This window comes from Mchenga conophoros, linkage group LG9 (genome assembly GCF_057382185.1).
Source record: "Mchenga conophoros isolate Kocher_MC1m ecotype Shallow Benthic linkage group LG9, M_conophoros_male_GT1.1, whole genome shotgun sequence".
In the NCBI taxonomy this organism is placed as follows: Eukaryota; Metazoa; Chordata; class Actinopteri; order Cichliformes; family Cichlidae; genus Mchenga; species Mchenga conophoros.
In genome coordinates, this window is record NC_140534.1 from 26470610 (window position 1) to 26497201 (window position 26592).

Below are 26592 nucleotides of genomic sequence, written 5' to 3' on the forward strand. Positions count from 1 at the left end.
CTGTGCAAGCTGATGCACATGACAGCAGCAGATTGAAAACACAGATAGAAATATGCCATAATTTCAATCAAGCCACAGATGAGCAAGCCTACTTAGCAAGCTAGAAGAACTTAGAGCGTAATGTGATAGATAGCGCAAATAAAACCTTAATGCACAGGCTTCTAATGTTTAGAGGGGACATGGGCACAGGACATTGTCTTTACCCAGAAGGGCATTCACATCCGTTGAGTCTTTGTGGCGGGGGTTGAAGCCCTGCACTTGAAGAAAGCAATTATGTCCTCCGCAGCTGCAGGTCAGCTTGTTTGAGCCAGTCCCAGGTGTCCTCGCGTGGTCCTGGGTGAGTGAGATTGAGATAGACCTTGTAATTTTATTGCCTTCAGTCCCATCGAAAGGCCAAACAGTAAATGGCATTTTTTTTTCTGGTGAGCAAACTACTATTGAGAATCTTCACTGCAAATCTCCTTCACCTACGTTATTTGCCGTGCGCTGATGTTGTTCCTCGGGTCAGAGCAGCAGCTACGTTTTACTGTTTGATTTGCACATTTTGTTGGTGTTTTATACACACTGACTAATGCTCAGTCAGTAACAACCTGATCCAAAAGTTTAAGCACTAAAACATAAAGACACCACTTCAAATATCAGCAAGTCAAAAATGATCACTGAGTTAATTTTTATAGGTTATTTATAGGGTTTAATTTAATTTACAGCTTTTAGTTTGGTACACTAATAATGCCCTTAGTATGCTATTGATATATCATTAGAGCAATATAATAATAAATAAACACTTAAATCGCGTAGGCCTGTGATGGACTGGCCTCTTGTCCTTTGGCTGCTGGGATAGCTTCAAGCCGGACTAATGGGTGGATGAAAGGATGAGTGTCTAAGATGCTGTACTTAAGACACACTTAGCATATGTATGCATATTTAATCATATTTAATAATATGGTCTTCTATTCGTTACTTGCATTTGTTTTTGTTTTTTTTATTATTCAAATATTTTTTAAAAAGCATGCATTCCAAAGCGCAAGCATATTTACATCACGGTAAAGGTTTAGTTTAAATTCTTTACATACATAAAAGTACTGTAAGTGCAACTGTTTCTGGAAAACATGTCACACCACCTGTGATGATTTTTAACAACATGAGTATAATTTGTGTTTAACTAAAGCACTAAAGTAACATCGCATGCACTTAATCAATGAAAGATGCTACTAACATACTAAACTAGTCTCTTTATGAAATTGAAGGCTAATGAAGACTTTTTATTCTGGGGGTCGTAAAGTAATGCTCGAAACATCCAACACTTGGATTTGCATTTATTGGCAGATTTGCAGTTTGCATTATGAGTCATGATCGCCCATCAATATTTCAGCACTACCTTCACTGATCTGAATACTTGAGTCCATTACCTCTACCATACAAGTCATTGATATTTCATGTCTTGTGGTCTGTGGTCCTGATAAAACATCATATTACAGTCCAAGACGGCATCACCTCATTTCCTTCTAATTTGGCGACTTAGATAACGACCCCACTGCATATCCCCCTCCCTGTCATTACCAGGCAACTGCGGTAAATAAGTGCCATTGGTTTCTCTAATTGATTTGCTTATTTAGTTTGCAGATGGTTTTCAGGAAGTGCACTAATAGGCACTGGTAAACACATTTTCCAAACAATCCGGAAACAAGCGGGAGGTATATTTAATTTTAACAAGGAGATCCTTGCATGAGTGCACATTGTTCACATTTAAACTGAATAGACTAGCATTACCCTCACAAATTGTGTTTACTTCAGAGGGTGAATTTTTAACACTATCTTAAAAAATAACGAGTAGATTGGAGAGTGGAGAAATAACAAGTGGATTAAAAACAGCTTCTGTATGTTGCAGTATTAATTGTTACATAAATAATGAACTCTAATGGACGAAGAACATAATGAAGTGTGCAGGCTTGTGGGAAAGCTGACATTTCCATATCCGCTGCTAATAAAACCAGAGATCAAATATATATAGTCATATATTTAATCAATTGAAACAGCACTCTACATACTTTCTAAAGAGTAAAATATTCCATATCTAATTGTCATTAAATGTTAAATTCGTCCCCACACAAACTCAAAACCTTAAAGACAACATCAAAGACATTACTTACTGTAACTGTGAGATGCTGCTACTGAGCTGAGCAATCTGGACGTTCTCCTCACTACTGCCTGTGAAAGGGCTTTAAATAGTGTGGTGAGCTGGCTATCTCCCAGTCTAATGCAGGCAAAATGCTGCCCCTTGTGACCGAATGGCTGTTTTCACAGAAGAGAAGAAAAGCCCGTGGTGTAACGTGATAGGATATTTAACTGGCAGCATTACATTAAACAGCAAACATGATACTTCACTCTCCTTCACAATAGGGTTTAATTAATGTGTCTAGATGTGAGTTGCTGATGCGTTTACGGATTTTGTCGTCTCTCTCGTCTTTTCCCACAAAAGTGATGACGAACTGAAGAAACCAAAGCTCGTGCTCATCTTTAAAACGGGGTTGAGAGTATGTAGGATTCTGCCTATTAGTAGCATCTGAAAGTCAAGGCTCCCCTCAGATGAAACTTGACCACCCAGCTCCACATGGCCTACCGTATACCATTTATCCAATCAGTGATTAGAATGGAAACAATAGCCTTTTATGTTTGTTTGTTTTTTGTGAAAGTCTTGTGCTTCTGCTCTGAAGTGACTCAGCAAGTGACTAAAGATGACCTTAAAGACCTCCTTGTTGAGGATTACTGAGTATTCCCAAGTGAATCTTTATCAGGCAGGATTATCAGATAAGGTGTATCATTAACTAAGGATTATACCAGCATTTCTATTCCACATTAATCAAGAGACTAAGTGTAGAGTTGTTCAGATCAATATGAAATGTGTATTAAAGTTTTGCTTGATGTTCCAATTATGGAATTAAGTTGGATATCATGTAAAAGAAAATCCTTTAACAACATCAAAAGAAACTAAAAGCAGGCAAGCCATTCTTTTAAAAACTAATAGAATAAAAGGAAACTTAAAGACATTTTAGCCATTTCTTAAGCTCCAAGGATTGCAATCTTCACCTGCTGGGTGCTTGGATTACGACTTTCAAAAATATCCCAAAATAATACCTATTAAACAAATTACAAGGGAAACAAAGAGATTCATTTCACCAGTGTGAATCATAAGGACTTTTTAGATCATATTACTTATCGTCTAGTTCCACTTCTCTTCTATCATATAAAAATGTCAGCGTCTGGAAACAACAACAGTTGTATAGCACGGTTGAGGTTTCCTGACTTTTCCTCTAATGCCACCTTGTGGCATTTTTAAGTGAAGTGTCTCAACCACTAATGGATGGACTGCCATGCAATTTGGTGCAGATATTTATGAACTAACAACTGGTGTTATTAGATTAAAATTTCAGTTTGTCTAGGATCAGTGGAGAACGTGCAGTTTAAAACTGGCAGCCAGAAAACTTTTATGGCCCAATCAGTGACAATTTTGTCCTAGCGAGCAAATATTAAAAACACAAGCTATAGTTATGAAAGAACTGTTAAATATAGTTAGAGTTACCTCTTGAAACATCACCATTTTTCTGTGTATTTAGAAGCGTCTTAATATATGGATATCTGTATTATTATTATTATTATTATTGTAGCTGAAAACACACCTTTTCCTGAGTTCATTCATGACAATATACATGCAAAACTGATGGTATTTCACTCCTTCACTACTGCACTTCTCGCATGGATGGATTAATAGGCCCAGATGCAGTGTAAGCCACTCAGACTTGCAGGTAATTTACCCCCAGTCACTGCTTGTGCTGCTACAATAAAAAGAAATCTCATGTACTTAAAAAGTATTTTCTCCATGACAGGACATGTCCAGCCACAGAAAAGGTCAACTACTACTCTTTCTGCATGCATTTTTAATCCGTGGAAGTCTATATTTGTAAAAACGATGAGAGTGCTGAGCAGGAACCAGAGGACAGAATCAGTGGAGAACATGCAGTGGGGTGCACAACGCACAAATAAAACCAGCAGCCAGAAAACCTTCATGGCCTAACCAGTGACAATTTTGTCCTAGTGAGCAAATATTAACAACTAAAAAGATGAGCTATGATTAAAAAAGAACTGTAAAATATAGTTAGAGTTTCCTCTTGAAACATCACCATGTTTCTGTTTCTTTAGAAGCATTTTAATATATGGATATCTCTATTACTTTAGCTGAAAACAGCTGAACAGAAATGCCTAGATGTTTGAAATCTGTCTTTAAGAATGTACAAAAACTTTATGAAACAACCAAATATTTATTGCAAACATCATGAAACTCTGAAAATGAGCTGTAATTCAAAACCTGACACAGCTTTGATTTATAGGCACCATTTTGTGATTTATGAAACAATTTAATGACAAAACATTTTTTATTAGTTAATTAAAGATCCTTAAGGTCTGTTTTGCTGCACACCAACAAATAACAAACCGGTGTATTAAATGTCAGCAGGTATATTTTAACCACATCCTCCTCCTATAAGCCTCACAGAGCAAAACTAATATTTGTCCGGTTATTGTTCTTGCGAGGTTATCTTTGAAGTGTGTCGTTGTCCAAGGGGAAAGCCACACATGCAGCAGATGTGGAGTCACAAAGCATGTATTATCTCTCCAGCTGAGATTGATGACTTTCTAGGCTCACGTTGAATGCAGTATGTACAGTAAACACTATTGCGCAGCAATAAGTCCGTGTTTGTCTTGGAAATTTGCGGTGGGCGCGAGCGCACAAGTGATCAGGATGTGTGTGTTTTGACTAAGTTTGCTTTAGGAACAGCATTCACAAGTGTGCCTGTATGTGTGATGGTTATTTAATGGCAAACTGATTTGAATAGTATTTAGATGACAGGCAGGTGTATTTAGAGCGCAGCAACTTCTAAATGGCGAAGTTGGGCTGTGTGCATCATATGACTTCAGGACAGGTGATGAGTCACACACTGGGCTCTAGTGCTGGAAGGGCACCTGTGGGCAGAATTGCTTCAGGGCATGCCAAGGGTGGAAAAATCGCCATTAAAAAAAAACAAAAATTCATTTCATACATGCTTCCTTCCACATGCACAGTTAATTGATATCGCTATATTATTAAAACACTGAGAAGTTTATTAGCAATTTTGCACATCTGCATGGTTTTGTTAACTGTGATGCATGTGAAGGAGGTGTTTAAATTGCCACGGTTGCAGAACGAAAACCTCTTAGTTTACAAAGTGTAAAAAGGGTACGTTAACGTGGTTGAGAGCAGAGATATGCTGAGTGCATTAGCGCAGAGCCGTCCATCAGAAATTTGCAGTGTTGTTTGCGTGCGTCTTTATATGCGTGTGCAACTGTGTTGGTGTTTCCATCACTTATAAATGAGGTTACCTCTTAAGTGTGGCGGTGACCTCGGGCAGCAGACCTACGGCTGCCAGTCTGACTCCTGCTGAAAACCTATTGAGCGTGTCTGGTTTTTCGTGTGCCACCAGTGAGTGATCTGCAGTGAAAACAAATAGTCATTTCCCCATCCATTAAATCAACAGCGCAAACAAAACATTTTATGATGTTTCCAGTGATTTTCCTCTCTGAGAATGACTGGCTTGTCAGCCATTGTAAACGACTCTGAAATGAGGATGCAAATTTCAATAAAAATATGTTTGCACAGGAAATCTCTTTAGTCATACTGGGGATTAGATTCTTTCTAAGCATATAATTAAGAGCTCAAAGGATGCTTTTCAGGCTTAACTGAGATATGAAATTATGCCATGGAGACATATTGTTATACAGTCTGCTTTTGGAAGGAAGAAATGTATGGTGCTTGCATTGTCAGTGGCATTAAGGTGGAATACAACAGTGTTACGAAGGTTTTGGTGATCAGTATCATTGAAGCTGTGTGGAAAGCAGGTCTCTGTTGTAATTGAGACATTGAGTATTATTGGGACTACTGTATAAATAAAGGTTAAATTTATAAAATAAGCTGTTGTAGAGCTTTGTTAAAATACTAGTGTAGTCATTTTGAGTCTACATTGGGATATCTAGTTTGTAGTGTTAGTGAACTGTAGTACATTCAGTTGACTTGTGACAAGTCCTCAGTTGTTTTGACATCTTTTTCTGCATCAGTGAGGGTAAATTCAATGCTGGAAAACTCTCTGTTAAATTACCCTATATATTTTATTTCAATTTCTTTAGTTAAGTATATGAAATATACCAAAAATAACACAGTTTGGCAATAGTATTTTATCCCAACAAGGTGATTCCCAAAGAGCTATTAGTCAATAACTTGGCATATCTCATTCTGGTCTTGAGCCTTAAAATATCTGAGGAAATTGGAGGCCAAAAGAAAAAGCCAATAGTCTAAAAACCTGAGAGATGAAGCTGGCCTTTCAGTTGATCCATCTACTGTTCACTGAAACCTCATCAGAGATGGTCTCTGTGGAAGTGTGGCCATCAAGAAGCCATTCTTTGGGAAGGCAAACAGGGAGAAAATGCTGAAGAATGCCAAATTAAACAAAAAATGGGCTGAAAATCAGTGGCAACAGTCTTGTGCGATTGTGGCTCAAGAGTTGGGAGTTCGCCTTGTAATGGTTCGGCCCTGGCTTGGACAGTCTCGGTCGTTGTGTCCTTGGGCAAGACACTTCACCCGTTGCCTACTGGTGGTCGTCAGAGGGCCCGGTGGCGCCCGTGTCTTCCAGCCTCGCCTCTGTCAGTGCGCCCCAAGGTGGCTGTGGCTACAATGTAGCTTGCCATCACCAGTGTGTGAATGTGTGTGTGAATGGGTGGATGACTGGATGTGTAAAGTGCTTTGGGGTCCTTAGGGACTAGTAAAGCGCTATACAAATACAGACCATTTACCATTTATGGAGTATTGGGTGCAAATTTGCATCAACATTTATGTTGGAGGTCAGGAGATAGGTACCATAGTGAGTGTCTGCAGCCACCACAACCATGCAGATCTACTGGAAAGTGTCTCACCGACAGCAGCTTTATTTTTCAGCATAGTCATGGATTGGCCTCCTCAGAGCCCCAACCCAACACTATTGAAGCAGTGGGAGATTAATAATTATTTAACAATAAGTGCTTTTAATAAGGGCATTGTTTGGTAATTTTGCAGCCTGTTGTAGTTTGCCTCTGCTCTGTCAGCAATTCAAAAACATGTTAAAGTTATAGTGAATGAGAATCTGTGCAAGAGCAACTGAATCCCTTACAGCAGGCAACATGGAACTGCTGCAGTTCTCTTACTTCTATTGTCTTTCTTTTCTTTCACATCAAACCCCAGCTGCTCTGAGATGAGCTGAGATGAGCTCAACTGCACTGTCTTGAGACTGCTGTGAGCATTATGAGTGCTGGAACCCCCTTGAGGTCTAAATCCTTGATCCTGGTGCTCGTGATTATCTGTGTTGATTCGCACCAGTCAAATTGGAAAAACAATCATGAGCTACACAGACTGCTGCTGTTGCTTGTCAAAAAAAGTATCATATTACTCCATCCCAGCTACACCATCTGTTCAGTTTGTAAGGCCTTGCCCTCACACACTTGGAGGGGAGTATTGTGTTTGGTGGCAGTCCCTTTTTGTTTCGTTTTCATTTTTTGGTTCAATTTCTTTTCTTACTTTTTTTAATTTGTATTACAGACGTACAGTTGATGACATTCTTTCCACATATCATCTGTGATTAAATACATTTATGCAAGAGATTATAGTAAAAATTGTCTCTCACCAAACAGACAGATCCACAACAAGACCAGATTAGGACTGAAGAAGAGAAGAATGTGTATTGCAGCTGTTTCTCTGCTGCACCCCGAGGACCACTTCTCCTGAGTCAACCTTTAATCCTCTTTAACAGTATTCTTCCATCTGTCATTGCTGTGTCCTGTGCATGTTGTTAACACTACAGTCACACTTGCGTGACTGACCTGAAGAATCATTGCACCAACACAGGCAGCGACTGGAAACATTAGCATCAATAACCAAAGGATACTCATGAAACTATATGCATCAAAGAACAGAAAATATGAACAATCTGAGAATGTAGTACCAACCATCATACAGTCCAGTAAAGTCACACTACATAGATTCAACAACTATTTTATTAAATATGCCTGTTCAGCTCCTTGTTAAGGCAAATACCTGTTTTATGTCAGCAACTCAAAGCATTTAAAACGTGTAGGCATGGTGTAGCTCAGTGTTTCCCAACCTTTTGGAGCCACGGCACATTTTTCACATTAGAAAAATCACAAAAACAAAACAAAAATGTCACAAAAAGCATATTGATAACTTCTCCCTGCCCACCAGGCATAGCAGAATAGGTTTGGTTTGTCCCCAGTATACCTTTCTTGCTTTCTTCTGACCTCTACTCAAGCTAGGGCCTTCATCTGGGTCGGAATTTTCTCCAGGACCCAGGTCAGATTGACTACTTTTTCTTTTCAAATATTTGCCTATTGCTATTACACAATGCATGACTATTATGTAATTTCTTCTTTGTCTTCTTCTGTTTTACTGGCAGTTGGCAACCCATTTAATTAGAGCAGGTAGTTGTACTGCCCTCTAGTGGAAGAGAATGTAATTACTTAATTGTTACTAACGCCGGTCACTTAGAGTACTAATGAGGTGGAACCAGATCATCTTCCACGGCACGCCTGATCATTTCTCAGTGTTTGGGAAAGACTGGTGTAGCTGACCTGCTGAAGTTTAAACTGAGCATCAGAATTGGGAAGAAAGGTGGTGCCAGATTTGCTGGTCTGAGTATTTCAGAAACTGCTGATCTACTGGGATTTTCCCCACACAAACATGTCTGGGGTTTACAGAGAATGATCTGAAAAAAGAAGAAAATATCCAGTGAGCAGCAGATCGCTGGGTCAAAACGCCTTGTTGATGTCAGAGGTCAGAGGGGAATGGTCAGACTGCTTGTTACAATCAAGGTCTTCTTCAGTTTCTTTCTAGGCTTGACTTCAGTGGTTTTCCTGCTGTTTATGTTGGGGTGGTGTAGTTTTGGATGTGTTTCTGCCTCATTTCATTCACTGCAGGGGTGACACACTCCTAACCCCAATGTTTGACTTTGTTTGTCAACCCTCGATTTAATCCACTAAATAATACATAATGCCCGGCTTCAGATTCTCCTCCCATTGCTTTCACCTCATCTTCCACAACAATTTGCTTTTCTCTTTTTTTGCCTTATGGCCATTGCTCATTAAACTATCAACTAAACGTATTTAAGGGTGTATAAGCTACAAATGAGATGCTTCTACTTTTTTAGTGTCAGCAACATAAAAGGATCAAACTGTAGAATTATTCCAGATGAAAAATGTTTTTTGGGTGAATATAGCTGAGCTGAAGATGTTAAGATTTTCACTGGGAGTGACCAGAATAGACAGGATCAGAAATCAGTGCATCAGCAGGACAGCTAAGGTTGAGTGGTTTGGAGACGAAGTTAGAGAGGCAAGGCAGAGAAGGTTTGGACATGTGCAGAGGAGGGATGGTGGAAATATTAGACAAAGGATGTTGACAAGGAAGGTGCCAGGCAGGAGGAGAAGAGGACGACTACAGAGAATATTCATGGATGTAGTCAAGGAGGACATGCAGAGGGTTGGTGCGACAGAAGAGGATGCTAGGGACAGGAGGAGATGGAGGCAGATGATTCTCTGTTGTGACCCCTGAAGGGAGCAAGAAGAAAAAGAAGAAAAGTTTCTTCTTGTACATGTCTACCTTGCTTTTCTCGGTGACACTGTGTAAATTTCAAATGAATCCTTCACATTTCATTTTTTCATCTGAACACTTTATAAACATACATAGGCCTACATTTTTGTAGTACTCTTAAACCTCAGTACTCAGGACTCTCCAAAACTAATAAGGTTTTAATAAAAGTACAAAGTGTCTGTCTTGAAATGGTAGTAAAAGGGTTTTTATTTATTGATTACAGAGTTGAAATGATGGACTGACTTGACATATGTGAAAAAGGTTTTGATTCTTTAGTATTTTTTGCACACTTGAGTATGTGTTATAAGAAATACCTTTACTGTTTTGAGACAAGCATTGAGGGAGGTGAAAATTACACTCCTGGTATAAGGAAATAGACCAAAATGACTGAGAAAACTGCAAGTGTATCCTGTATCCACTGTCCATGAATTAGAGCAGCAGTTTCATATAAGTCATACAATGTATTTCTTTCATTAATTGTTGCTAGGGCTTTGTTGCTAGGCCGAACATACTATATACTTCCACCTCTTCAGCATATAATGATCAGATTTTCAGTATAAAAATGGCCAAAATCCTAGTAACATCTTCCGATTTGTGCCGGAGTTCATATAACCACAGAGATGTAGGCTGACAAACATTTAAAGCTCAGCTCATTCTTGCAAACTACAAATGCTGGTTGTGAATCAGTAAGCTGATCATGACTCATTGTTGAGTCTTACCTATTTGACACATGCAATGCTTGTTAACCCTGATGCCAAAGGGGGTCGTGCTTAAGTAACTTTAGCTGTGATCCTAGCTGGCCACTGGGGCAATGTGCCACTGGTAACAAAAGAGGATTACTCTAATTGTATTGCATAATTAGCTAACATTTGCTTCTGCAAAAATGCATGGAATTAGAAGGAAAAAATACTCTTTAAGGTTTGTTTTTTTTTAAGTTTTGAGTACAACTGTGAGTCTGAATTGTTTTGGTTGGAAGGACGGCGAGAAACAGACACGAGAGTGAGTGCACCGCTCCAGGATGCTCTTATTTTCTTGCCCTTATTTTGTGACTACGGATGTGTGAGCTGGAAGACTGGCAGGCATTGTGGGTAATGAACTGCATCCACACCACTGCAACTATTATTTTTGAAGGTCAGTGCATGGGTCAAGGCAGCTACACCCTCCAAATTGTGGTAATGAGTGTTTGGCTTCACTGTCTCACTTTACTGAACTGCTCTCAGCGATGAAATGGTTTGCACAGACCCGCTTGGCATTTCACACTGCAGGATAACAAGGGCCCCACATAAACAGTTTTAACTGACTGTAATAAACAAAATAAATAAGCATGCATCAGAGTTAACTGCGGGCTTGATTTACACAGCTTTCCATTATTTCTATCAGATAGATTTGGGAATGGAAGCAGTAGCATCGCTCATGTGACATATCCACATCAGTGCAGGAGTCAGACTAGCTGACACAATGAGCTGCAACAGTGAGCTAATGAGCATGACACCACCTTGTGGAGACAACACAGATTAATGATTGGAACACTTATGCTGAGAGACAAATGGAAGGAGGTGTTTCTATATTTCAAACACGCCCTTCATAAATATTATGTGGTGCTTAAACACGCAGCCTGTGCCCTTTTTTTAACTGGAAAGGAAATGCTTATCTGACAAATGTGCAAATATGGCTGTGAAGTGCAGCACCGTCCACGAGAGCGCGGCACCTGTGGCTGTTGTTTTTTTAATATTTTTTCCAGAACCGCTGCATGAAGGACATTACCTTTGAAATGTGTTCCACTTTGCTGTTTAGGAGGCAACACCGAATCAAACAGATTCCTCGATTTTTTTTCTCCACCACCAAAATCCAATCACGACTGATGAATTTTGAATTGATGGCAAATCTTTAGGCCCAGGCACTTACTCGAGTGATGCGGCTCCCTGAAAAATGAGAAATGGGCGGAAGAAGCATCGGAAGGAGAGACAGCAAGGTGGAGACGGCTCAAAGAGAGAGAGAGAGGGAGAGAGGCGAGTGAGGATACAGTGGTAGATTTATGACTTCTTGTTTAGAGCATACTGCTGAAACAGACTCATAAATGTTTTTGATGGTCCACAAATAAATTATTCCCAGCATGTCGGCTCAGCACACAATAAATAATTCTTAAAAAAAAAAAAAAAAAATTTAATCATTCTCTAACCTTTCGATTTATTTTGGAGAAATTTATATGAGGCCATATATACTGTAAAATACATACAGCCAAGGCAGGGTCTTAAAATATGTTTCTTCTTACCTCATGTATCACCTTTAGATGTGTAAGATTTTTAATGAAGTTGTACATTAAAGTAAAAATGTTGTGCCAGCATTATTGTGAGAAAGCCCCAATGTGGAAATTTTAAAAAAGAGTTTTGTTATATTGAATGTAAAATTCTATCGGCTGCCTCCTTTGTGCAGTAATGTAAGAGTATTTGCTGGGAACCGTTTTCACCCTTTAACCACCTCCTCTCTCACAGCAAACAGCTTCCCACATACACAGGTCAAGAGGCTTACTGTAAAGGTGCCCTTTGTATAACTCGATACTCATTATAACACACTGTTCTCTGAGGTTTTTGTTTTGTTTGGGGGGGGGCACAAATGCATGCATGTGTACAAAAGTAGACAGAACTTGATGCAAGTGCGCGCGCCCGCTCTCATAAGATGCATTCCTGTGTAGGAAGATGTGAAATGTGTTGGTGGGGGTGCCTGCTATTGACCAGTGTGTGGGACTAGATTTAAAGTGTGTGTTTGTGGGTGAACTCATGTGAGTTGGCGGAGGTTTCCCTGGAGAAGGAGGGCAACAGAGCTGACCTTGCAGTTTAAAAAAAAAAGGCAGATAATTTATTCATTGCCGTTGCACAAATTTCCCTCTATCTACTATTAGGTGTTCGGCTTTTATCTCAGCTGGTTTTAAATAGTCTCTTCCTGCATCCTGCAGATTATTGATTCCTCCAAACACTCTATCTTTGGTTTAGGACACACAAGATTGAGATCAGAATTTAAGACCTTATCAGTGTGTTTTCAGCGACTTCTCATTCATAGTTCGGAAACAGTTTTGTACCTCTTCCAGTCCGTGCTTACCGATCTCGCTTCATTGTGTATTTTTAAACCCTGAAGCTTAACCCCATTGTAAAAATGTCTCTTATCGGACAGAGTCCAGCTGGCAATGTCAAACAGATGGCTTTATACCCTCTAGGGTTTCTATTCAGAATAAATTAGTTCAATAAAATACCGGGAGGGCTTTTAGAGAACAGACAAACACCTTGCATAGAACGCAGTCCAGCTGTATTTCAAATGACTGAAAGCTTATACTGATGAATGCAGTCATTAAAAAAGACAGGACTCAATACCTTTTCAATGGACAGTAAACACCCAGCCAAGCTTGTGGCAGAATGGGCTGGAAAAAAACTGTGTTGTGTACTTAAGGTTAAGCTGTCATACAGTGTGTTTTACTTAACAGCAAGAGAAGCGCGATGATGTTTAACGTTGATTTGAATAAATCATCCCATGACTTGCTGAAAGCTCTCAATTAGAGCTCCATTAATGCACGTGGGAAAAATGTGCCGACAATATACTTAACAACAGAGTGGCTGCAATATATAAACATTTAAATCCACTAAAGTAATGGAACCCATCTATTGTCACAGCATGAGGGATGATGGCTTTTAAATTGGTTTGCTAAAATTAAACAGCTACAGTTTTAATTCCACGGGATGTAGGAGGATTAGCTTTAAAAAAAGAATTAAATGTTAATGACTTTTATAATTATTAAAGAAAAGAGATATTTCTGGATGAGCTATCAAACTGATCACCTGCTCCTCTAAAGTGACTTTTGGCTCATATTAAATATCTGAACGTGCTGCCAGTTGGAGGTCCCATTTCAAGAATCCCATCCAAATATCTGTATTTCATGTACCGTTGGGTGGTCCAGCTGTCTCAGGCTACAGCACTCCCATTAACTAGGGTTTACAATGAAACATTCATTGAATCCTACTCAACATAATTAAACTGTTTTAACTTAATTACACCTGCAGCAGTCACGGTAATCAAAAGGCTAGAGTTTGGATAGCACACTAACCTCTGCTCTGTAACTTACACCTCGGGGATAACATTACCGTCTCTGCCGAAGGCCTGTCTGCTGTTTCCTTTGAGGGCTTTATTCGTTTTCTCTCTGTCTCCCTTAAGGGCTTTCTGCCACGGGAGCTCCCAGAGGCAGGTCTCTATCATATCAATGTCCTCCAAAAAACAGAAACTGTATTCTTAGAACAATGACCCAACTCCCTTGTGAAAGAAAGCTTGTGCCTGATCCCTTCACAGGAAGGTTAATGTGGGTGCAATGATCCAAGGACCGCCAACTGTCCTCAGGGGTCCTTCTTTATGATGACAGCAATAGCTCATTTTGATACTTCTCATTATGACTCCACGTTTGGACAAGGGCTTGGACCTGTGTGCTAGGTAAAGAGCACGTTGAGTTGCTTGGGATTGCTAAGCCCTCTGCATGATGGATGAGGGGAAGGGGAGTCTTAGTATTGAGCTTTCCTTTGAAGTGTGGGACATGTGTCAGATTTATAATATACATTTTTTTTTAAAAGACATTGTTTCCCAAAATCAGTGCTAAAGCTTAATCGATTTATGTATACGTAGTAGAAATTAGAGCTTTACTTCAAATGTATTTTGAGAAATGGGTACTCCATTTCTCCACTCTTCACTGCAATCTCTTCACAGAGGAGATAAATATCTAGACTCCTTTCAGAAAAAAAAAAATCTATACACCCGGGTCTTCCCCTGGCTCAGTTTGAAGGGTTGGTAGTTCCTAATGTAACTGATACAGACAGGACAGGGTATGTGAGAATGTGTGGGTAAGACAGAAAACACTCAGAGTATAGCCTGCCTTAGAATTACAGAGGCAGGAAAAACCTTATTGACTTCTCCTGATGGCTAAGTATATTGAAATACCAGGCAATAAAGAACTGCGTGTGCATGTGTGTGTGCGTGTATGACACAACATGCAACACACAAGCAGACCAACCTGAAAAAAAACCACAACAAATGCTTATGTCAGCCTTTTAAGAAGTGCATTGGCATTATGAGCTGCACTGTGCGTTCTGTATATAGACATGAGTCCAGATTTTTATTAGACCCACAGTGTCGTCTTTAGATCAGAATGAGCTACTGCAGTCTTTGTGGAACAACTGCCACCTTTAAAGGCAATTGGATGATATACTGCATTGCGTTCTCTAAGAAATGAAATCTTTCTGGCAAAAGTTCCTTTTCGGGTTGTCTCGTAACGTCACTTTCTGCAACGGCCCCATTCTGACTCACAACAGTGGCCTTCCAAACTAATGGACAGTGAAAATGCTTACACACAGTGTTCTGGTGAAATGAACCTGAGAGTCTCACTGTGTTTGTATAGTACTTGTGTCTTGCTGTATAGTCAGAGGAAGAAAGGGGGACAGAAATGGATGCATAGAGAGGGGAGGCACTGTTGCATTTTTCAGTTGAAATCAGAGGGATTACCTTAACTGTGGATATTTGCACAATATACATAGGTTGTGTGAAAGTAAAGAAGAGAAACCAGAGCTCTGTCTGGGTTAAAGCACTACGCAAGAGCAAACCTGCTGGTCAGCACTTCTGTTCACCATATTTTCTGACCAGTGCACAGTTTATCTACAAGTAGAGTATTGGAAAAGTGCCTGGCCCCTAATGTGCAGTGGACAATTTAAATAAACCAATTATTTTTTGTTTTTGTTATCACCATTATGAAACCCTCATATTGTCAATGCATGTTATATTTTAATACTTCACATTCACAAACAAATGGTTAAATTGTCACAACCTGAAAAAGTATGAACCTGTTCCTATTCCCACTGCAGGAACTAGCAGCCTGTTGTAGAGCAGCCTGCACCTTTGTGCATGTTTCCTACTATAAGGCCCCTGTGGGACTCATTCAGGGCTGTTCAGGGGGGGAGAAAAACATTATTTTTATGGAGTAGGTGTTATGGTCTTGTTTGTCTGTTTCCTGTTTTATTTTAAAACAATCTTTTTATTTTATATCTTAACCCTCCTGCCATCCTTTAAAAAACTCACACCCATCACCCTAGGGACCATTCTCAGCCACGCCATAAAAAGACCATATATCCATATTTTATTCCACTTTAAATTAGCCAACCTTGTAAAACTACTTCTCCCTGAAATATTTATGTAAAGTTTTAATTATATTTTCGTTGTTTTAACCCTTCAAATCCCAGTGTTATTACATGAGCGCCCTGTGTTATAAGCCCCAAAAACCAAAAAACGAAACTAAATATTTCCACAAAAAACCAGTTGAAGTAATATGTGATTGTCATTATAAGTAGGCCTTTAGATGGACCAAAGATTGGCACCAACATACATTTTGACCTGCCATTATTTTTTTTGCATTTTTTTTGCAATTTAAAAATTAAAACTTCAAGGCCCTGAGTCTTCATTGACATCCAAGAAAAGAAGAAAAAATAAAATCATATGATGATAATTTGGGGTTGAAAAATAGCGTTTATAATGGAAGTCAATGGGCAGAAAATGGTCCCCAGGGTGATGGGTGTGGGGATTTCTGCTGCTCAGCCATTTTAGGCTGATTTAAGGAATTCACACTGGAATATTAACATTGACAGGTAAAAACTATCCTGTGGCAAGTTTGGTTATATTCCACTGAACACAGTGGAAATGGCAGCCATTTAACACATAGCAGTGGCACAAAAAGGTCCCAAGAAGGCAGGAAGGTTAAGTACAGATCCCTTAAATGGCTGAGCAACACATTCAACGCGTCACTTCCAGGGCAGTTTCTGAGTTGGTAGAGGTTTCACCTATTTCTGAGTCTGACCTGGGTCTTTAGTCCTGGTCCAGGGTCTTCCCAATCCCATATTAGCCAACGTTCTTCCTGCTCCTCAGTTAGATGGCATTCCTCACACTCCCTAGACTGACTCAGATTCTCCCTTCTTTCTTCTTTCTGAGTCCGAACCAGTCGATATCTTCTCTGTTCTTGAGTCTCAGTTGTCCAGTCTTTTCCCAAGTCACTAGACAGTCGCTGAGCTGGCCGATACCACGTCTGTTCCCTAAGTATAATGAGATCCTGTAAAAGAGAGTATTACATTAAAAGGTTAGAACACAATAAAGATAACACAAGAGATATATGGAATGTATTAAACAGAATAATCAAAAATGAATCAAGGAATAATGATTACCCTGGATACTTTATAGAAGGGACAAGAAGTATTAATAACATGGAAGAGATAGTAAATGGCTTTAATGAATTCTTCGTAAACATAGGGCCAAAACTGGCAGAAGAAATAAAGGTTGATGGAATAGAAAGGGACACTGGTGAAAATATTGAAAGGAATAGTAGCTCAATGTTTTTAAGAGCAGTGGAAGAGAAAGAGATTTATGACATAGTTAGAGGACTTAAGAACAAAACCAGTACAGACTGGAATGATATTGATATGGTAACGGTAAAGACAGTTATTGATGGTATCGTAAAACCATTAAAATATATATTCAACTTGTCGTTTCAAAAAGGAGTTTTTCCACAAAAAATGAAAGTTGCTAAAGTTATTCCCATTTACAAAACCGGTGAAAGACATCATTTTACAAACTATAGACCAGTGTCAATACTCTCCCAGTTCTCTAAGATACTGGAAAAACTCTTCATAAAAAGATTTGACAGTTTTGTGGAAAAATATGAATTAATGACAGATAGTCAGTATGGGTTCAGAAGCAACAGATCAACAGCTTTGGCACTGATAGATTTAATGGAAAAGATAACGGAATGTATGGATAATAAGAGGTATGCGCTCGGAGTTTTCTTAGATCTAAAGAAGGCGTTTGATACTGTTAATCATGAAATTCTATTAAAAAAACTGGAAAAGTACGGGTTTAGGGGAGTGGTTTTGGAATGGTTAAAAAGCTATGTAGGGAATAGGCAACAATATGTACAAATAAATGAATATAAATCTAATTTGATGGATATAGCTTGTGGAGTACCTCAAGGTTCAGTACTGGGTCCAAAAATGTTTATTATGTACTTAAATGATATCTGCAGAGTATCGGAGATTTTAAAGTTTGTAATATTTGCAGATGACACAAATATACTGTGTTCAGGTGTGGAGTTGCCACAGGTTTTGGGGATGATCACACAGGAATTAACGATATTAAAGAAGTGGTTTGATATAAATAAATTATCATTGAATCTCGATAAAACCAAATTTATGTTGTTTGGAAACCAAAAGAAAAACATCGAAGTAGAAATATGTGTTGACAATGTATATTTAGAAAGAGTAAATGAAATAAAATTTCTTGGGGTGATCATTGACCACAAGCTCTGTTGGAAGCCACACATTACTTATGTTCGGGGGAAATTGGCACGGGGCATTGCCGTCCTGGGGAAAGCAAAGCATATGTTGGATCAGAAAGCACTGCACATTTTATACTGTGCTTTACTACTGCCATATATGAGCTACTGTGTAGAGGTCTGGGGAAACACATACAAAAGTAACACACAAACAATAACTATAATACAGAAAAGGGCCATTAGATTAATAAATAATGTAGGGTACAGGGACCATACAAATGCACTCTTTGTCAAAATGCAAGCTATTAAATTCCAAGACTTGGTGAAGCTTAAAACAGCGCAAATAATGTATAAAGTCAGAAATAAATTGCTTCCCAAAGAAATCTGTAAATTGTTCATAGAAAGAGAAGGTGGGTATAACTTAAGAGGGAAATGGAATTTAAAAATACAAAGTGCTAGAACAACTTTAAGAACTATGTCTATCTCAATTGCAGGAGTTAAATTATGGAACAGTCTAACAGAAGAAATAAAAGACAGTCAAAACATAAAACAGTTTAAAGTAAAATATAAAAACCTAATTTTAAATAAGTATAAGAATGAAGTAAACGGGGTTAACCCAGGACGGTAATGTTGCTGGTAATGGTGTTGCGGTTCTTTTTTGTTTTTTTGTTTTGTTTTGGTTTGTTGTTTTTCCATAACTTGTGTATCTGCAAATATACACATTCTGTATTTTTCATATGAAAGAAACTATACTGTGGTGGGGCTTGCTAATTTCTTGTTTTTGATTTATGTATGTTATGTTTTGTTTTACTTCATATGTTTCATATGTTGTTTGTTTAATTTAAGACAAAAAAAAATTAAATGAATGAGAGGTAAAACTTGAGGGGGTAGGGACAAATAAGTAAATACTTCAGCCTACTCCTTTTCAAACAAATAATGGAATGATATTTTGTAATGATTGTGAAGGCACATGTTTGAAATGTTTGAAATAAAAATGAACTGAACTGAACTGAACTAAGTTGGCCTATGACCTTAACAGCCTAAAATCAACCAGTGACCTCCAGTCAGCTTTAGAGTTGGAAGGACGCCCTCTGCATAGTTGTCCTTTGCCACTGACCTCCATCTATCATCTGTCTGTGCTGTCTAATAGCTGTCTACTATTTAGATCTCAGCCTTCTGCATGTCTGTGCATGGTGCCCTGAACTCCAGCGTCTCTGTCACTAAGCACACACTGCTGCTCAATCCCCAGAAGATCCTTACTTTTGCTGCTGTTCCCTTGCTTGACCTCCAAAAGGGCTCCACCTTTCAAAGTTAGCCTCCTGAATGACTCTGCCTGCATAAATACAGTCCTCTTAGCCGCCCTGACTTCCAACTAAGTCTCCTGAGGAATGCCTTGAAGGTGCATACCTTTATAGGTGCACTTACTTAAAGCTGTCAAAAAATTACTTTACCTTGTGAGTCTACTTCTTTAAATATTTTATACCCACAAGTTCCTGCAGTGGAAAGGCTGTTAAGCAGTTTAACTGATGCTTGCTCCCCAGCTTCAAATGTTCCAGTCTTCTGTATATGACACTTCTCTGGGTCGCTGACTGTGTGACAAGTGCCAGGAATCACCTACTATCAAGTACAGAAAACAAGACGTAGACTAGCAACGATTTCAACCGACTGGCTTAAATGAAAGACACTTTCTCAGAGCATGTCCATCAAAAGCCCTCTAACAGTTTGCATTATGCTTAAAGTTCAAAATGTGGAGCCCTGAATAAAAATCATATCATCTGTGGATGCTGATGGCGTAGTAATGTGTGATTATTTACAACAACTGCTCAGTTTTTATTGACTTGACAAATTACTTAATACCCATATTCAAGGTCATTACTCACTCCTACTCACACACACAGAGTCCTGTTGGAAGTGGTGCTGAAGTGAGGGGAGATTGAATGTCAATGCAATGCCATCTTCATTAGTTAAACCCAGAAACAGCTCAGTGCTGAGTTCCCTCCTCAATATGACCGCAGATGCACGTCAACAGGTAAACCGCAGGAAACAAGATAAGACCACACCGTCTCACCCAGTTTGACCTACACACACACACGTGTTTGCCTGCATACATTGACATAGAGCATGTGTGGACATATATAGTTAGCTTATTATTGTCTGTATGTGTTTATCAACTTTTTAAAGCAGGAAACGCAAACAAATGCACAGCACATAAAATACTGATAAAACATCATATTAATGAACGAAAAGTTATTACACAAAAAGAGAACGCATGAGCTGCTGCATGCAATAACATGTTGTGGCAGTTGCTCCTTTACCTGGTAGTCTATTAGGAGGATACTCATGGATCTTTTAGGCTTGTTTTAGCCATAAAGGACATGATTCTCCCTCAAAAAGACAATTTTATTGGCCTTGCAACACAGCAGTTAACTACAGTATCAATAATACAATGGGCTATAACACCTCAGTCCAGTATGTGTGCTGGTGCTGTAGCAAACTCTCCTTTTGCTATACTTTTTAATGCTAGAAATATTTAACTAACATTGCTTTTTCACTGTGACTTTGGACTTTCTCACTTTGCTTTCTCTCCTCTGCGCTCATTTGTAAGCCGAGGAAAAGATTTGCCCATCACGGTATCCCTCCCAGGATTGGGAAAGTTTTGGTTTCCTGTCCAAATGATTAATCTTTCACATTATTTTGCGGAAAGAGTCATAACACCACAACACTACCTGTGGACCTAATTACACCACTGACAACTGTATCAATGCAACTCTCTGACTAGGGCAGTGCGAGCACAGGAGCCTCTGTCTTCGATCAGTATAAATTAAAAAGAAATCATCTAAATGGATTAGCGCAGCCCAGCATCAATATGAAATGCTGCTGCCGCTGATGATGATATAAAAGTTTGCTTTGTGTTTGTTTTGCTAAGTCTGTTGCACAAAACCAGCCTTTTACCATTAGAAACAGTTCACCTTTGTCCAGTGCAAATGAAATTTCTAACATTGTTAGCATACCCATAAGTGTGTTTTTAACATACTAAAAGACATTATTAGAGAAATGTTAAGTCATCAGTATTTTTCTCAACATACAAAAGATGTGCCTAATCTTTCTCCGAATGCTGGTGTTCAAAGCATTTCTTCTTAACTTATCAAAGCTGATGATACTGAAAAAGTTTTATTAAACATTAGCATCATATTATTAGACCTCCGATAATGTTGTCAAGCCAAAGGCTATTTTTTTCTCCAATTTCTAACACTGCACAGAGCGAGCAATTGCCATTCTGATCCACCCACTTAGGTGACACTGTTAAATGTGCTTTTCTGCTTCTTCAGATTCAGTATCCAGTTTCCAGTTTAAACTCTGTTTGCTGAATTACTCCAATAAAGCTTTTTACAGGGACTGTTGAAGATGAAGCAGTATGCTAGAGCTACAGGCAAGCCTCAGAGGGGTAGATGGGTCTCTCTGCCATTACACCAGCAAAACATTAGCTGGTGAGACGGATCAAACAACAGAAACTGTGGAGATCACAATGAAATTGGAGTAGATATAAATATAGAACCACAAGCACTTTCCTGAAATTACTGAAAAGCAGCAAAGGGAGAAAACATTGTAACCAAATGCATCTATTGACAGATTATGAGAGCTCTGAAAATGGAAAACTGAAAATGACATTCTCACAATGTAGCTAAATTTGGATTATAATCAAGGAGAGGAACTGGACCAAAGGTTCAATGACATAGTCCCACTCGCTCAACTGAAACACGACAGACTGATATATGCTGCATTCCACTATCACTTTGAGAACAGTTTGTACAAGCACACCAAGTATGTACAAGTATGATTCGTTTACAAGAGCTTTTAATGACTTAGAAGTTTTTTTTCCAAGCTCTATAATTTATCACTACTCTTGAACTTGCTGTACCTTATTCCAGCAGTTTGAACTGTGTAGCTGTGGATGATCAATGAACAAATGACTGATCTGTCAAGTGAAAGGCTTAGACTGTTATTTCAGTTCAAGTCTAGAGTGTATCCCTGAAACTTTGCTTTGAACTGAGAGCTCGGCTCATGTAAAGTTCTTCAGCTCACCATATTCAACCTGAAAGTTTTGTTATTCTGAATGAATCATTTGCAACTCAGCCATCTGGGTGGAATAATTCTTTTTATAAATCATTGCACACATTGGCCACTTTATTAGGTACACCTTGCTAGTGTCTGGTTTGACACCCTTTTCCCTTCAGAGCTGCCTTACTCTGTTTTCCTCTGGAATTTATATATTTTTTATGATTGTGATTCTGATTAATTGTTTGGGGCACAGATTTAACAAGAGGCTGGATACGTTCCTCAGAGATTTTGGTTTATATTGATATGATAGATCACACAGTTACTGCACATTCATTATGCAAATCTCTCATTCAACAATCCATCACAGTTCCACCACTTGTCAAACATGTTGTATTGGATTGAGATCTGGTAATTGTAGAAGTCATTTGAGTACAGTGAAGTCGCTACCAAACGGCTTTCAATAAACCAGTTTGAGATGATCTGAGCTTTGAGCATGTTATTCTCCTGTCAGTAGACATCAGAAGATGGCTTCACTGTGGTCTTAAACGGATAGGCATGGTGAGCAACTATGTGGTGTTCAAACGATGCTCAGTTGGTACTAATAGGCCCAAAACGTGCTAAGAAAATATCCCCCACCCCATTACATCACCAGCTGCCTGAATCATTGATAAAAGCCAGGATGGATTCATGTTTTCATGTTGGTTACACCAGATTCTGACCCTATAATCAAAATAGTAGAAATCAATACTCATGAGGGCAGCACGGTGGCACGGTGGTTAGCACTGTTGCCGCACAGCAAGAAGGTCCTGAGTTCAATTCCACCATCAGGCCGGGGTCTTTCTGTGTGGAGTTTGCATGTTCTCCCCGTGTTTGCGTGGGTTCTCTCCGGGTACTCTGGCTTCCTCCCACCGTCCAAAGACATGCAGCTTGTGGGGATAGGTTAATTGGATAATTCAAATTGCCACTAGGTGTGAATGTGCGAGTGAATCTGAGTGTGAATGGTTGTCTGTCCCTATGTGTTAGCCCTGCGACAGACTGGCGACCTGTCCAGGGTGTACCCCGCCTCTCGCCCTATGACAGCTGGGATAGGCTCCAGCGCCCCCCGCGACCCTGAAAAGGATAAGCGGTAGCGAATGGATGGATGGATGGACAATACTCATGAGACCAGACAGTGTTTTCCCTTTTTTTTAATGTCCAGTTTTCATGAGCTTGTGTGAACTGTAGCCTCAGTTCGCTGCTCTTAGATGACAGGAGTGCCACCCGGTGTGCTCTTTTGATGCTGTAGCCCATCTACTCCAAGGCTCAACATATTGTGCATCTAGAGATGCTCTTCTGCATAACTTAGTTGCAACCATTGCTTGAGTTACTGTTGCCTTCCCACCAGCTCACAGCAGTCTGACCATTCTCCTCTGTCCTCCAGCATCAATGAGACAAATATTTTCTCTTCTTCAGAGCATTCTCAAGTGATGGTTTCTTCAGGAAAATCCCAGTAGAGTTCAGTAGTTTCAGAAATACTCAAACCAGCCTCTCACACCAACAACCATGCCGTGTTCAAAGTCACTGAAATCCCCTTTCTTCCCCATTCTGATGCTTGGTTTGAACATGTCTTCACCATTTCTACGTGCCTAAAGGACTGAGTAGCTGCCATGATAGATATTTGCAGTGTACAGTACCTAATTAAGTGGCTGGTGAGTGTCTTGCATTGCAAGTAAAAATAAAAGCAGTTTTGCTAATGTTCTTTTTACATGATATTATAAAGGCTGTGACAGAGCATTATGCTCCAGAGAAGTCGATAGTTAAACGACACATGGAGCTCGGGTGCAGACTGAACATGCTGAATTGTCCATCGGAGCTTAATGTCTCTGGCAGCCACACCACTTCATTGCTATTCATTCCAAGGTCTCTCCTTCCTGTCTTTCACTTAAACGTACAACACGCAGTGATCACTGCTTTCACACCTGCCCTGATTGTAAAAAAAAAATGCTTACCCTTATAAGCTGTCTCTTGACAGTAGTAGCAGGTCAAATTGCCAGAGTGGGTGTTTTTGCAGCAATTATACCAAGTACATTATATTCACATTATCCTGCTGCCACAAGCACTTTGGGTTAAGGTTGGACACTGAGCATCTTGTCTGCTCTGCAAGGCAGTGTTATTCACACCGATGAATGCAGATGAGTGTGGTGCAAAGTCCTGAAATTTGGAGAAGCTGTGCTGCACCGGATGTGGCATTCTGTGTTGGGAAAACAGTGATGCTGAGCTGTAACAAGACTCTAGGATCTATGTGTCTATGTGGCAGCGTGTATCCTCTGCTGTGCTGTGCTGGACACGACGATTTTTTTTAAGAGCAATTGACAGGCAGTTGCTGCAGAGATACCAATAATAATATAGAAAGAAAACAACACCCAGTCAATTAGTGATCCATGCCCCTGGATGTATTATGCAAACATAACCAGCATCACAGAGGGGTGATCAATCATGTTTGTTTGTCCACAGCTAACATCGGCTCCAGAGAGAAAGCTGAGACCAGAGCACCATGGACATTCACTTTGATAAATGCATTTTTTTATGGTATTGTTTCTTTATTTTGATTGATGGCAGTGAGAAGTGACAATAAACATGGGGAGATGGAGAGGGAGATGACATATTGCACAAGTCCTTGGTTGGATTTGAACCAGGACTTAGTAGTTGGTACATACTTAGACCGCTAACCCCTGAGGGCAAGCCTACATAGCATACATGCAGTTTGTACAACCAAATACCAAAGCGTGTTCATTGTGTTGTGTGTATTTTTGACACATTAGGTGATGCTGGCAGCATCAGAGGTGAACAGGTGTGTTTTGTGGAATGAATGAAGACATGACATAGATTTATGATTCCAGTCTGCAGCTGACCATTACACTGAAGGCCACTGCTGCCCACTGTGGGTGGGTGCTTGTGTGGACCTTGACATGACCAGAAGCTAAAAATAGAAAAAGAGAATAAACAGGCTGCTGCTATGGTGTGTTTCCTCCCTCTTATTGACAAACACACACACACACACACACACAAATAAAACGAAGCACGCACCAGACGCTGTCGCACCCACACGCACAAGCACATTTGAGCACTGTGTCACGGCATGCTTACAAAGTCTCCGGGCTCACATTTTTGCAGCCTCACATCGAGCCATCCAAAAACCTTTCTTAAAGTTCAACTTTGAACTTTGCAGAATAATAAATGACAAAAATGGAAAATTACATTACATTCAAGCTGTCAAAGCAAGGATCAAGAAGCAGTAAAAAAGAGAAAGCAGATTTTTTTAACCTTATCCACCCATGTGGGGTTTTTTCTATCGCAAATATTCAAATCCATGACAGCTTCCTATAATAGAAAGGTGTTCCAAACTGATTGAATGCTTATTATTGCAATTTAAGTGGATTTGACTTTTGCTCTCCCACTCCTGCAGAAGCTGACGGTAAATTACAGCATCCATATTTCCTCTCTCTTTCACCTTGCACACACACACACACGCCTATTTAACATTTTCTTTTTTAAGATCAGCCCATGTGCTTCCTTCTTATGTGAAACACTCACACTTTCAGAACCCAGTACAGTAAAAGGAAGCTGAAAAATCATTGGTGTGGTGCTCCTCGGTGTATCTGTCTAATGAGTGTGTGACGAACGGGCGATGATGTGTCTCTCTTATGTGCTGACAGCGTCAGAGGCAGGAGCTGTGGGGTGCAAGTGTGTCCACGGTGTTGTTTGGATGATGGAGTGGACACATTTTATGACAAACTGAAAAGGGAAAATACAGCAGGCAGTGACAGCTCATGGATGAGACAGCCGGTGCAGTCAGTCAACTTCTCTTTGGTCGGAGATTGATAAGAATGTTATAGAGAGAGCAGGTAGGGGGGGAAGGAGGCCAAGTACTTTCTTTTGAATTCGCCATGAGCCCACTATCACGCTCAAACTGTGCGAGGAAATCTGACGACTACAGACGCCCAAGGTTAATTGGCCAAACAAGTGATTCAATCATTCAGCGGTAACAAAGCAGCAATGCTGGTTATCTAAATATCCAAGCCTATCTGGCTCTGTGGCCCAAAGTGTTTCTTCAGCATGATGCTACAATTTGGGTTGCTAAGGCAACAGCCCACACAAGCACAAATGCCCACATAGTACACAGGAATGAGAAGAAGAAAACGGTCCAAAGAAAACAAACATTTTATAGTCTTTGTAACCTGGAAAGTTGGTAATTATAGATATCAAGCTGGTAACTAGAATTATTCCACCCACATGGTGGGATGGATGCAGGCTGCCTTCAACTCCCTGGAGTACCCGCGCATGCAGGTGGTGTTAGCACAGGGCTGGAAGCATCTACAGCAAGTACACATTACTGCACGCAACACAAATCACTGCTGTAGAAGCTGCACAATGTTGCCCTGTTGCGCTACCTTACGTGGGATAACTGATTGGCTGCCAGTTTCGCAATAATTAATGAAAG

At 39.7% G+C, this 26592-nt stretch overlaps 1 protein-coding gene across 2 annotated transcripts in view; it reads right to left on the reverse strand.

The window, feature by feature from the left end:
- trpa1b (transient receptor potential cation channel, subfamily A, member 1b) overlaps positions 1-26592 on the reverse strand; it is a 46347-nt gene that overhangs the window by 18401 nt on the left and 1354 nt on the right. The window contains exons 2-4 of one of the 2 annotated variants that reach the window (XM_085287273.1): positions 16590-16838; positions 5413-5521; positions 204-333 (exon numbers count right to left, since the gene is read on the reverse strand). The gene's annotated coding sequence lies outside the window, so the exon portion shown is untranslated. Of the gene's footprint in view, positions 1-203; positions 334-2150; positions 2245-5412; positions 5522-16589; positions 16839-26592 lie in introns of those variants that run through there. The other variant, XM_085287275.1, reaches the window with a different exon arrangement.